Raw genomic sequence first — 12,519 nt, 5'->3', positions numbered from 1 at the left:
CATAAAGGGGGCAAAGTGGTTCACTAAGATCGATCTACGTGGTGCGTATAATTTGGTGCGGATTAAGCAGGGGGATGAGTGGAAGACCGCATTTAATACGCCTGAAGGCCATTTTGAGTATTTGGTAATGCCTTTCGGTCTCGCGAATGCCCCTTCCGTTTTTCAGTCCTTTATGCATGATATTTTCCGTGAATATCTGGATAAATTTATGATTGTGTATTTGGATGATATTTTGATTTTTTCGGAGGACTGGGAATCGCATGTTCAACAGGTCAGGAGAGTTTTTCAGGTTTTACGAGCTAATTCTCTATTTGTGAAGGGCTCAAAGTGTATTTTTGGGGTTCAGAGAATTTCCTTTTTGGGATATATTTTTTCCCCTTCATCTATGGAGATGGACCCTGTTAAGGTTCAGGCTATTTGTGATTGGGTACAACCTACTTCTCTAAAGAGTCTTCAGAAATTCTTGGGATTTGCTAATTTCTATCGCCGATTCATAGCGGGTTTTTCTGCCATTGCTAAACCTTTGACTGATTTGACCAAGAAGGGTGCTGATGTTGCTAATTGGTCCTCTGCGGCTGTGGAGGCCTTTCGGGAGCTTAAGCGCCGCTTTTCTTCTGCTCCTGTGTTGCGCCAGCCTGATGTTTCGCTCCCGTTCCAGGTTGAAGTAGATGCTTCCGAGATAGGAGCAGGTGCAGTTTTGTCGCAGAAAGGTCCTGACTGCTCAGTGATGAGACCATGTGCGTTTTTCTCTCGAAAGTTTTCGCCCGCTGAGCGAAATTATGATGTTGGAAATCGGGAGCTCTTGGCCATGAAGTGGGCATTTGAGGAGTGGCGTCATTGGCTTGAGGGTGCTAGACACCAGGTGGTGGTCTTGACTGACCACAAAAATCTAATTTATCTTGAGTCAGCCAGGCGTCTGAATCCTAGACAGGCGCGCTGGTCGTTGTTTTTCTCTCGATTTAACTTTGTGGTTTCATATCTGCCTGGGTCTAAGAATGTGAGGGCGGATGCCCTCTCTAGGAGTTTTGAGCCTGACTCCCCTGGTGATTCCGAACCTACTGGCATCCTGAAGGATGGGGTGATATTGTCAGCTGTCTCCCCAGACCTGCGGCGCTCTTTGCAGGAGTTTCAGGTGGATAGGCCTGATCGCTGTCCGCCTGGTAGATTGTTTGTCCCTGATGACTGGACCAGTAGAGTTATTTCGGAGGTTCACTCTTCCGCGTTGGCAGGTCATCCTGGAATTTTTGGCACCAGGGATCTGGTGTCTAGGTCCTTCTGGTGGCCTTCCTTGTCTCGAGATGTACGTATTTTTGTGCAGTCTTGTGATGTTTGTGCTCGGGCTAAGCCCTGCTGTTCCCGGGCCAGCGGGTTGTTGTTGCCCTTGCCTATTCCTAAGAGGCCTTGGACGCACATCTCTATGGACTTTATTTCTGACCTTCCTGTTTCTCGTAGGATGTCCGTCATCTGGGTGGTGTGTGACCGTTTTTCCAAGATGGTTCACTTGGTACCTTTGCCCAAATTGCCCTCCTCCTCTGAGCTGGTCCCTCTATTTTTTCAGAATGTTGTGCGTTTGCATGGTATTCCTGAGAATATAGTGTCTGACAGGGGTACTCAGTTTGTGTCTAGATTTTGGCGGGCGTTCTGTGCCAGGATGGGCATCGACTTGTCTTTTTCGTCTGCATTCCATCCTCAGACTAATGGCCAGACTGAGCGTACTAATCAGACCTTGGAGACTTACTTGAGGTGTTTTGTGTCCGCTGATCAGGACGATTGGCTTGATTTTTTGCCATTGGCAGAGTTTGCCCTTAACAATCGGGCCAGTTCTGCCACTTTGGTTTCTCCATTTTTTTGTAATTCAGGGTTTCACCCTCGCTTTTCGTCCGGTCAATTGGAGTCTTCGGATTGTCCTGGAGTAGATGCTGTGGTTGATAGAATGCATCAGATTTGGGGACAGGTTGTGGACAATCTGAAGTTGTCCCAGGAGAAGACTCAACAGTTCACTAATCGTCATCGGCGTGTCGGTCCTCGTCTTTGTGTTGGGGACCTGGTTTGGTTGTCTTCTCGATTTGTTCCTATGAAGGTCTCGTCTCCTAAGTTTAAGCCTCGGTTTATCGGCCCTTATAGGATTCTGGAGGTTCTCAATCCTGTGTCCTTTTGTTTGGACCTCCCAGCATCTTTTACTATTCATAATGTTTTTCATCGGTCATTGTTGCGGAGGTATGAGGTGCCGGTTGTTCCGTCTGCTGATCCTCCTGCTCCTGTGCTGGTTAAGGGTGAGTTGGAGTATGTGGTGGAAAAGATCTTGGACTCCCGTGTTTCCAGACGGAAACTTCAGTATCTGGTTAAGTGGAAAGGCTATGGTCAGGAGGATAATTCTTGGGTGACAGCATCTGATGTTCATGCTCCTGATTTGGTTCGTGCATTTCATAGTGCTCATCCAGATCGCCCTGGTGGTTCTGGTGAGGGTTCGGTGCCCCCTCCTTAAGGGGGGGGTACTGTTGTGAATTGTGTTTGTGGGCTCCCCCGGTGGTGTTTTATGGTAGTGCCACTTATTTGCCTTCTTCTATCCTTGATCACCTGTTGACACCCATTAGGGGAGTTTCCTATTTAAGGCTGCTTGGCTGCTGGTCTGATGCCGGCCAACAATGTATCAGTAGCATTCTGTTGCATTCTCCTGCCTCAAGATCCTGTTCAGCTAAGTTGAATTTTGTTTCTAGTTTATTCTATTTTTGTCCAGCTATTTGCAATGTGACTCTCTGTAGCTGGAAGCTCTTGTGGACTGGAATTGCCACTCCAGTGGCATGAGTTGTCACTGGAGTTTTAAAGTAATTTCAGGATGGTGTTTTTGAGTAGTGTTTTGAAGTTGACCGTGAAGTGACTCTTTCCTGTACTTCTGCTATCTAGTAAGCGGACCTCACTGTGCTAAATCTGCTGTTCATCCTACGTATGTCTTTTCCTCTTGACTCACCGTCAATATCTGTGGGGGGCTGCTATCTCCTTTTGGGGTTCATCTCTGGAGGTAAGGCAGGCCTGTATATTCCTCTGATAGGGGTAGTTAGATCTCCGGCTGGCGCGTGGTGTCTAGGGCATCGTAAAAAACACTCCCCGGCTACTTCCAGTGTCGTGTCAGGTTCAGGTCACGGTCACTTTAGTTCCCATCACCCGAGAGCTAGTCCGTTGTTATTTTGATTTCCCTGCCATTGGGAAAACCATAACAGTGCTGCCGACCGTCTGGACCTTGGAGATATTATCCTTTCTGCACACGACTCCTCCTGTTCCTCCTCCTTCTCCTCTTGTCCCACCACCTGACTCTGAATACTATTTAATGTGTGCTCCAGCATGTAAATGACCGGAATAGTCATAATGGCATCGTCAGCACTAAACATCTTCGTCGCTATTTCAAAACTGTACAGAAGGGTGCATAGGTCCCTGATCTGAGACCACTACTTCAGCGTGATTTTCCCCACCTCTGGATCTTGTTGGCCCAGGCTATACATCATAACATATTGCACCAGGGCTCGTCGATGCTGCCACTGTCGCTGCAACATGTGCAGAGTTGAATTCCACCATGTGGGCACATCGCATTTCAGCCGGTGAACTGGCATGCCCAACGACTTCTGTAGAGATGTAAGTCATTGAGCTGCAGGATGGAAACGGGGGAAGTGAGCACACAGTGACCGTGCCCTCTGCAGAAGCCCATCTAGTCCAGGATAGTTGGATAAAAATTGCTGGACAACCAGGTTCAAAATGTGAGCCATACAAGGCACATGTGTGACATTGCTCCGGCGAAGGGTGTTGTGAATTCTGCTCTTGCGCTCCCTCCGGTGGTTGTAAGTGGTAGCGCTGCTGTCTCTGAATCGCAGCATTTATCAGGTGTGTTCACTTTTTGCAATTTTGACTGGGCTATTTAGTCTTGCTTCACCCTTTAGTCAGTGCCAGTTGTCCATTGTTCCTGGAGGATTCACATCCCTGCCTGGTCTCTTCTGCTTTGCAGTTCATTTCAACAAAGATAAGTTCTGGCCTTGATTTTGCTGTCCATATGGTGTGGCCTTATTGTTCAGTTCTTTTCTATGTTTTGTCTTGTCCAGCTTGGTCTGTATAAGGATTTGTTTAGCCAAGCTGGTACAGTGGGGCAAAAAAGTATTTAGTCAGTCAGCAATAGTGCAAGTTCCACCACTTAAAAAGATGAGAGGCGTCTGTAATTTACATCATAGGTAGACCTCAACTATGGGAGACAAACTGAGACAAAAAAATCCAGAAAATCACATTGTCTGTTTTTTTATCATTTTATTTGCATATTATGGTGGAAAATAAGTATTTGGTCAGAAACAAACAATCAAGATTTCTGGCTCTCACAGACCTGTAACTTCTTCTTTAAGAGTCTCCTCTTTCCTCCACTCATTACCTGTAGTAATGGCACCTGTTTAAACTTGTTATCAGTATAAAAAGACACCTGTGCACACCCTCAAACAGTCTGACTCCAAACTCCACTATGGTGAAGACCAAAGAGCTGTCAAAGGACACCAGAAACAAAATTGTAGCCCTGCACCAGGCTGGGAAGACTGAATCTGCAATAGCCAACCAGCTTGGAGTGAAGAAATCAACAGTGGGAGCAATAATTAGAAAATGGAAGACATTCAAGACCACTGATAATCTCCCTCGATCTGGGGCTCCACGCAAAATCCCACCCCGTGGGGTCAGAATGATCACAAGAACGGTGAGCAAAAATCCCAGAACCACGCGGGGGGACCTAGTGAATGAACTGCAGAGAGCTGGGACCAATGTAGCAAGGCCTACCATAAGTAACACACTATGCCACCATGGACTCAGATCCTGCAGTGCCAGACGTGTCCCACTGCTTAAGCCAGTACATGTCCGGGCCCGTCTGAAGCTTGCTTGAGAGCATTTGAATGATCCAGAGGAGTTTTGGGAGAATGTCCTATGGTCTGATGAAACCAAACTGGAACTATTTGGTAGAAACACAACTTGTCGTGTTTGGAGGAAAAAGAATACTGAGTTGCATCCATCAAACACCATACCTACTGTAAAGCATGGTGGTGGAAACATCATGCTTTGGGGCTGTTTCTCTGCAAAGGGGCCAGGACGACTGATCCGGGTACATGAAAGAATGAATGGGGCCATGTATCGTGAGATTTTGAGTGCAAACCTCCTTCCATCAGCAAGGGCATTGAAGATGAAACGTGGCTGGGTCTTTCAACATGACAATGATCCAAAGCACACCGCCAGGGCAACGAAGGAGTGGCTTCGTAAGAAGCATTTCAAGGTCCTGGAGTGGCCTAGCCAGTCTCCAGATCTCAACCCTATAGAAATCCTTTGGAGGGAGTTGAAAGTCCGTGTTGCCAAGCGAAAAGCCAAAAACATCACTGCTCTAGAGGAGATCTGCATGGAGGAATGGGCCAACATACCAACAACAGTGTGTGGCAACCTTGTGAAGACTTACAGAAAACGTTTGACCTCTGTCATTGCCAACAAAGGATATATTACAAAGTATTGAGATGAAATTTTGTTTCTGACCAAATACTTATTTTCCACCATAATATGCAAATAAAATGATAAAAAAACAGACAATGTGATTTTCTGGATTTTTTTGTCTCAGTTTGTCTCCCATAGTTGAGGTCTACCTATGATGTAAATTACAGACGCCTCTCATCTTTTTAAGTGATGGAACTTGCACTATTGCTGACTGACTAAATACTTTTTTGCCCCACTGTATCTCTGGAGATGCAGATATACCCTCCATATCTTTAGTTAGCTGTGGAGATTTTGTATTTTCTGTGGTGGATATTTTCTAGTGTTTTAATACTGACCGCATAGCACTCTGTCCTATCCTTTCTATTTAGCTAGAAGTGGCCTCCTTTGCTAAATTCTCATTTCAGTCTGTGTATGTTTTTTCCCTCTCCTCTCACAGTCAATATTTGTGGGGGGCTGCCTATTCTTTGGGGATTTTCTCTGAGGCAAGATAGTTTTCCCTTTTCTATCTCTAGGGGTAATTAGTCCTCCGGCTGTGTCGAGATGTCTAGGGAGTGCTAGGTACATTCCACGGCTACTTCTAGTTGCGGTGTTAAGTTCAGGGTCTGCGGTCAGTACAGGTACCACCTTCTCCAGAGTACGTCTCATGCTGCTCTTAGGCCACCAGATCATAACAGTACAACTGGCCCACAATGAGTAAACCGCATCTCAGAAGAAGGGAAGGAAAGTGCTGAGCCATATTTTTTTCTGTAGTCTGTTGTGTTTTGTTTTTTTCTTCCCTCTTTACCTCTGGGTGGCTCAGGAGTTCGGCGCTGATATGGATGTTCAGGGATTGGCTTCTCGTGTGGATCAACTTGCTGCTAGAGTACAAGGAATTTCCGATTATATCGTTCAGACTCCGGTTTTAGAGCCTAGAATTCCAACTCCTGATTTGTTTTTTGGGGATAGGTCCAAATTTCTGAGCTTTAAAAATAACTGTAAACTGTTTTTTGCTCTGAAACCCCGTTCCTCTGGTGATCCCATCCAGCAGGTTAAAATTGTTATATCTCTGCTGCGTGGTGACCCCCAGGATTGGGCATTTGCCCTGGAACCTGGGAATCCGGCCTTGCTTAATGTAGATGCCTTTTTTCAGGCGCTTGGGTTATTGTATTACGAACCTAATTCAGTGGATCATGCTGAGATGACCTTGTTGGCCCTGTCTCAGGGTCAAGAATCGGCAGAACCATATTGCCAGAAGTTTAGAAAATGGTCTGTACTGACTAAATGGAATGAGGATGCCTTGGCGGCAATCTTCAGAAATGGTCTTTCTGAATCCGTTAAAGATGTTATGGTGGGGTTCCCCATGCCTGCTGGTCTCAGTGATTCTATGTCTCTGGCCATTCAGATTGATCGGCGCTTGCGCGAGCGCAGAGTTGTACACACTATGGCATTGTCTTATGAGCGGAGTCCTGAGCCTATGCAGTGTGATAGGATTGTGTCTAGAGCTGAACGACAAGGATTCAGACGTCAGAATAGGTTGTGTTTTTACTGCAGCGATTCTGCTCATGTTATTTCTGATTGCCCTAAGCGTACCAAGAGAATCGCTATTTCTGTTACCATCAGTACTGTACAACCTAAATTTCTGTTATCTGTGACCCTGATCTGTTCATTATCGTCATTTTCTGTCATGGCATTTGTGGATTCAGGCGCCGCTCTAAACTTAATGGACTTAGAATTTGCCAGGTGTTGTGGTTTCCCCTTGCAGCCTTTGCAGAGTCCTATTCCTTTGAGGGGTATTGATGCTACACCGTTGGCTAAAAATAAACCTCAGTTTTGGACACAGTTGACCATGTGCATGGCGCCAGCCCATCAGGAAGATTGTCGTTTTCTGGTGTTGCATAATTTGCATGATGCTGTTGTGCTGGGTTTCCCATGGTTACAGGTGCATAATCCGGTATTAGATTGGAAATCTATGTCTGTGACTAGTTGGGGTTGTCAGGGGGTTCATGGTGACGTTCCTTTGATGTCAATTGCCTCCTCCCCCTCTTCTGAAATTCTGAAATGAGTTTTTGTCAGATTTCCAGGATGTATTCAATGAGCCCAAGTCCAGTTCCCTTCCACCGCATAGGGACTGTGATTGTGCTATTGACTTGATTCCAGGCCGTAAGTTCACTAAGGGCTGACTTTTCAACCTGTCTGTGCCAGAACATACCGCCATGCGGAGCTATGTTAAGGAGTCCTTGGAGAAGGGGCATATTCGGCCATCTTCTTCACTATTGGGAGCGGGTTTTTTTTTTTGCCAAAAAAGATGGCTCCTTGAGACCCTGTATTGATTATCGCCTCTTGAGTAAGATCACGGTCAAATTCCAATACCCTTTGCTTTGCTTTCTGATCTGTTTGCTAGGATTAAGGGGGCTAGTTGGTTTACTAAGATTGACCTTTGAGGGGCATATAATCTTGTTCGTATTAAGCAGGGTGACGAATGGAAAACTGCGTGTAATACGCCCAAAGGCCATTTTGAATACCTTGTGATGCCATTCGGACTCTCTAATGCTCTATCTGTGTTTCAGTCCTTCATGCATGATATATTTCGGAATTATCTTGATAAATTCATGATTGTATATTTGGATGATATTTTGATTTTTTCAGATGATTGGGAGTCTCATGCGAAACAAGTCAGGATGGTATTTCAGATCCTTCGTGATAATGCCTTGTTTGTGAAGGGGTCTAAGTGCCTCTTTGGAGTACAGAAGATTTCTTTTTTGGGCTTCATTTTTTCTCCCTCATCTATAGAAATTGATCCGGTTAAAGTTCAGGCCATTCATGATTGGATACAGCCCACATCTGTGAAGAGCCTTCAGAAATATTTGGGCTTTGCTAATTTTTATCGCCGTTTCATTGCCAACTTCTCCAGTGTGGTTAAACCCCTGACCGATTTGATGAAGAAAGGCGCTGATGTGACGAATTGGTCCTCTGCGGCTGTTTCTGCCTTTCAGGAGCTTAAACGCCGATTTACTTCTGCCCCTGTGTTGCGTCAGCCGGATGTTTCTCTTCCTTTTCAGGTTGAGGTTGACGCTTCTGAGATTGGGGCAGGGGCCGTTTTGTCTCAGAGGAATTCTGATGGCTCCTTGATGAAACCGTGTGCCTTCTTTTCTCGAAAGTTTTCGCCTGCGGAACGCAATTATAATGTCGGCCATCGTGAGTTGTTGGCTATGAAGTGGGCATTTGAGGAGTGGCGACATTGGCTTGAGGGGGCCAAGCACCGTATTGTGGTCTTGACCGATCATAAGAATCTGATTTATCTCGAGTCTGCCAAATGGCTGAATCCTAGACAGGCCCGATGGTCCCTGTTTTTCTCCCGTTTTGATTTTGTGGTCTCGCATCTTCCGGGATCTAAGAATGTTAAGGCTGATGCCCTCTCTAGGAGCTTTTTGCCTGATTCTCCTGGGGTCCTTGAGCCGGTCGGTATTCTGAAGGAAGGGGTGATTCTTTCTGCCATCTCCCCTGATTTACGACGGGTTCTTCAGGAATTTCAGGCTGATAAACCTGACCGCTGTCCAGTGGGGAAATTGTTTGTTCCTGACAGATGGACTAGTAAAGTGATTTCGGAGGTTCATTGTTCTGTGTTAGCTGGTCATCCTGGGATTTTTGGTACCAGAGATTTGGTTGGTAGGTCCTTTTGGTGGCCTTCTTTATCACGGGATGTGCGTTCTTTTGTGCAGTCCTGTGGGACTTGTGCGCGGGCCAAGCCTTGCTGTTCCCGTGCTAGTGGGTTGCTTTTGCCTTTGCCGGTCCCTGAGAGGCCTTGGACGCATATTTCTATGGATTTTATTTCGGATCTTCCGGTTTCCCAGAGGATGTCAGTTATCTGGGTGGTTTGTGACCGGTTTTCTAAGATGGTTCATTTGGTACCTTTGCCTAAGTTGCCTTCTTCTTCTGATTTGGTTCCGTTGTTTTTTCAGCATGTGGTTCGTTTGCATGGCATTCCGGAGAATATTGTGTCCGATAGAGGTTCTCCGTTTGTTTCTAGGTTTTGGCGGGCCTTTTGTGCTAGGCTGGGCATTGATTTGTCTTTTTCTTCCGCATTTCATCCTCAGACAAATGGCCAAACCGAGCGAACTAATCAGACTTTGGAAACTTATTTGAGATGCTTTGTGTCTGCTGATCAGGATGATTGGGTGGCTTTCTTGCCATTGGCCGAGTTTGCCCTTAATAATCAGGCTAGTTCTGCTACCTTGGTTTCACCCTTCTTTTGTAACTGGTTTTCATCCTCGTTTTTCTTCGGGGCAGGTTGAGCTTTCTGATTGTCCTGGGGTGGACTCTGTGGTTGACAGGTTGCAGCAAATTTGGGCTCATGTTGTTGACAATTTGGTGTTGTCTCAGGAGGGGCCTCAGCGTTTTGCTAACCGTCGTCGGTGTGTTGGTTCCCGGCTTCGGGTTGGGGATTTGGTCTGGTTGTCTTCCCGTCATGTTCCTATGAAGGTTTCTTCCCCTAAGTTTAAGCCTCGGTTTATTGGCCCTTATAGGATTTCTGAGATTATCAATCCAGTGTCTTTTCGATTGGCCCTTCCAGCCTCTTTTTCCATCCATAATGTTTTCCATAGATCTTTGTTGCGGAAATATGTGGTGCCCGTTATTCCCTCTGTTGATCCTCCTTACTGTATGTAAACCATGTCTCATATCATGTTGGGTTTAGGCAGGAGAAATATATATCGCGCTGAAGTAAATATAAATATATATATACAGTGGGGCAAAAAAGTATTTAGTCATTCAGCAATAGTGCAAGTTCCACCACTTAAAAAGATGAGAGGCGTCTGTAATTTACATCATAGGTAGACCTCAACTATGGGAGACAAACTGAGAAAAAAAAATCCAGAAAATCACATTGTCTGTTTTTTTATCATTTTATTTGCATATTATGGTGGAAAATAAGTATTTGGTCAGAAACAAACAATCAAGATTTCTGACTCTCACAGACCTGTAACTTCTTCTTTAAGTGTCTCCTCTTTCCTCCACTCATTACCTGTAGTAATGGCACCTGTTTAAACTTGTTATCAGTATAAAAAGACACCTGTGCACACCCTCAAACAGTCTGACTCCAAACTCCTCTATGGTGAAGACCAAAGAGCTGTCAAAGGACACCAGAAACAAAATTGTAGCCCTGCACCAGGCTGGGAAGACTGAATCTGCAATAGCCAACCAGCTTGGAGTGAAGAAATCAACAGTGGGAGCAATAATTAGAAAATGGAAGACATTCAAGACCACTGATAATCTCCCTCGATCTGGGGCTCCACGCAAAATCCCACCCCGTGGGGTCAGAATGATCACAAGAACGGTGAGCAAAAATCCCAGAACCACGCGGGGGGACCTAGTGAATGAACTGCAGAGAGCTGGGACCAATGTAACAAGGCCTACCATAAGTAACACACTATGCCACCATGGACTCAGATCCTGCAGTGCCAGACGTGTCCCACTGCTTAAGCCAGTACATGTCCGGGCCCGTCTGAAGTTTGCTAGAGAGCATTTGGATGATCCAGAGGAGTTTTGGGAGAATGTCCTATGGTCTGATGAAACCAAACTGGAACTGTTTGGTAGAAACACAACTTGTCGTGTTTGGAGGAAAAAGAATACTGAGTTGCATCCATCAAACACCATACCTACTGTAAAGCATGGTGGTGGAAACATCATGCTTTGGGGCTGTTTCTCTGCAAAGGGGCCAGGACGACTGATCCGGGTACATGAAAGAATGAATGGGGCCTTGTATCGTGAGATTTTGAGTGCAAACCTCCTTCCATCAGCAAGGGCATTGAAGATGAAACGTGGCTGGGTCTTTCAACATGACAATGATCCAAAGCACACCGCCAGGGCAACGAAGGAGTGGCTTCGTAAGAAGCATTTCAAGGTCCTGGAGTGGCCTAGCCAGTCTCCAGATCTCAACCCTATAGAAAACCTTTGGAGGGAGTTGAAAGTCCGTGTTGCCAAGCGAAAAGCCAAGAACATCACTGCTCTAGAGGAGATCTGCATGGAGGGATGGGCCAACATACCAACAACAGTGTGTGGCAACCTTGTGAAGACTTACAGAAAACGTTTGACCTCTGTCATTGCCAACAAAGGATATATTACAAAGTATTGAGATGAAATTTTGTTTCTGACCAAAAACTTATTTTCCACCATAATATGCAAATAAAATGATAAAAAAACAGACAATGTGATTTTCTGGAAATTTTTTTCTCAGTTTGTCTCCCATAGTTGAGGTCTACCTATGATGTAAATTACAGACGCCTCTCATCTTTTTAAGTGGTGGAACTTGCACTATTGCTGAATGACCAAATACTTTTTTGCCCCACTGTATATGTGTGTGTCTCAATGATATATATATGTATATATATATATATATATATATAAAAAACGAAACCCGACTTTGCCAAAAGTCGGCGACTTTTGAAATTGGCCGATCTGTTTCGCTCAACCCTAATTTTGATGATTGGCAGCTGTCACACACTTCTCAGCATGCGTTTCAAAAACGCTAACGCAGGAAAAAACGCATGTAACGCAGCGTTTTTTTCTGCATGAGAAAACGCATGCGTCTAAAAAACGCAGCGTTTGCTTGCATTTACATGCGTTTTTTCACCACCTGCGTTTGCGTTTTAAATGCTGCGTTTTTAAACGCAAATGTGAAACTAGCCTAAGATGCGTTCGCAGTCCGTGGTCCACAGTGCAGAGAAGACACCTGTTGCTCAGTAATGGAGGACTATATGGCGGTATTAAGAGAAGACACACACATGGGTTAGCTTCACCCAGTATGAAGGAAGCGAACCCTGTTGGACATAGTCCCTGGAACGTTTGCTCACTACTGATCAGTGCTGGCTACAAGGGCTGAGCCTGGAAAGGCAGCAGTAACCAAGCACACAGTATCAGCTTGAGCCAGAAGCTGGGATCGACGTCTCTGCTGAGCAGGTTCCACTGCGGCTGGAGGAGAATGGGAGACCGCAGCAGACATGGTTCGAGATTCCCCCTGTGCAGCTGTGGGAACTTGATACCTAACAGTCA

Source organism: Ranitomeya variabilis, chromosome 2 (genome assembly GCF_051348905.1).
Source record: "Ranitomeya variabilis isolate aRanVar5 chromosome 2, aRanVar5.hap1, whole genome shotgun sequence".
Classification (NCBI taxonomy): domain Eukaryota; kingdom Metazoa; phylum Chordata; class Amphibia; order Anura; family Dendrobatidae; genus Ranitomeya; species Ranitomeya variabilis.
This window is presented reverse-complemented; position numbering follows the sequence as displayed.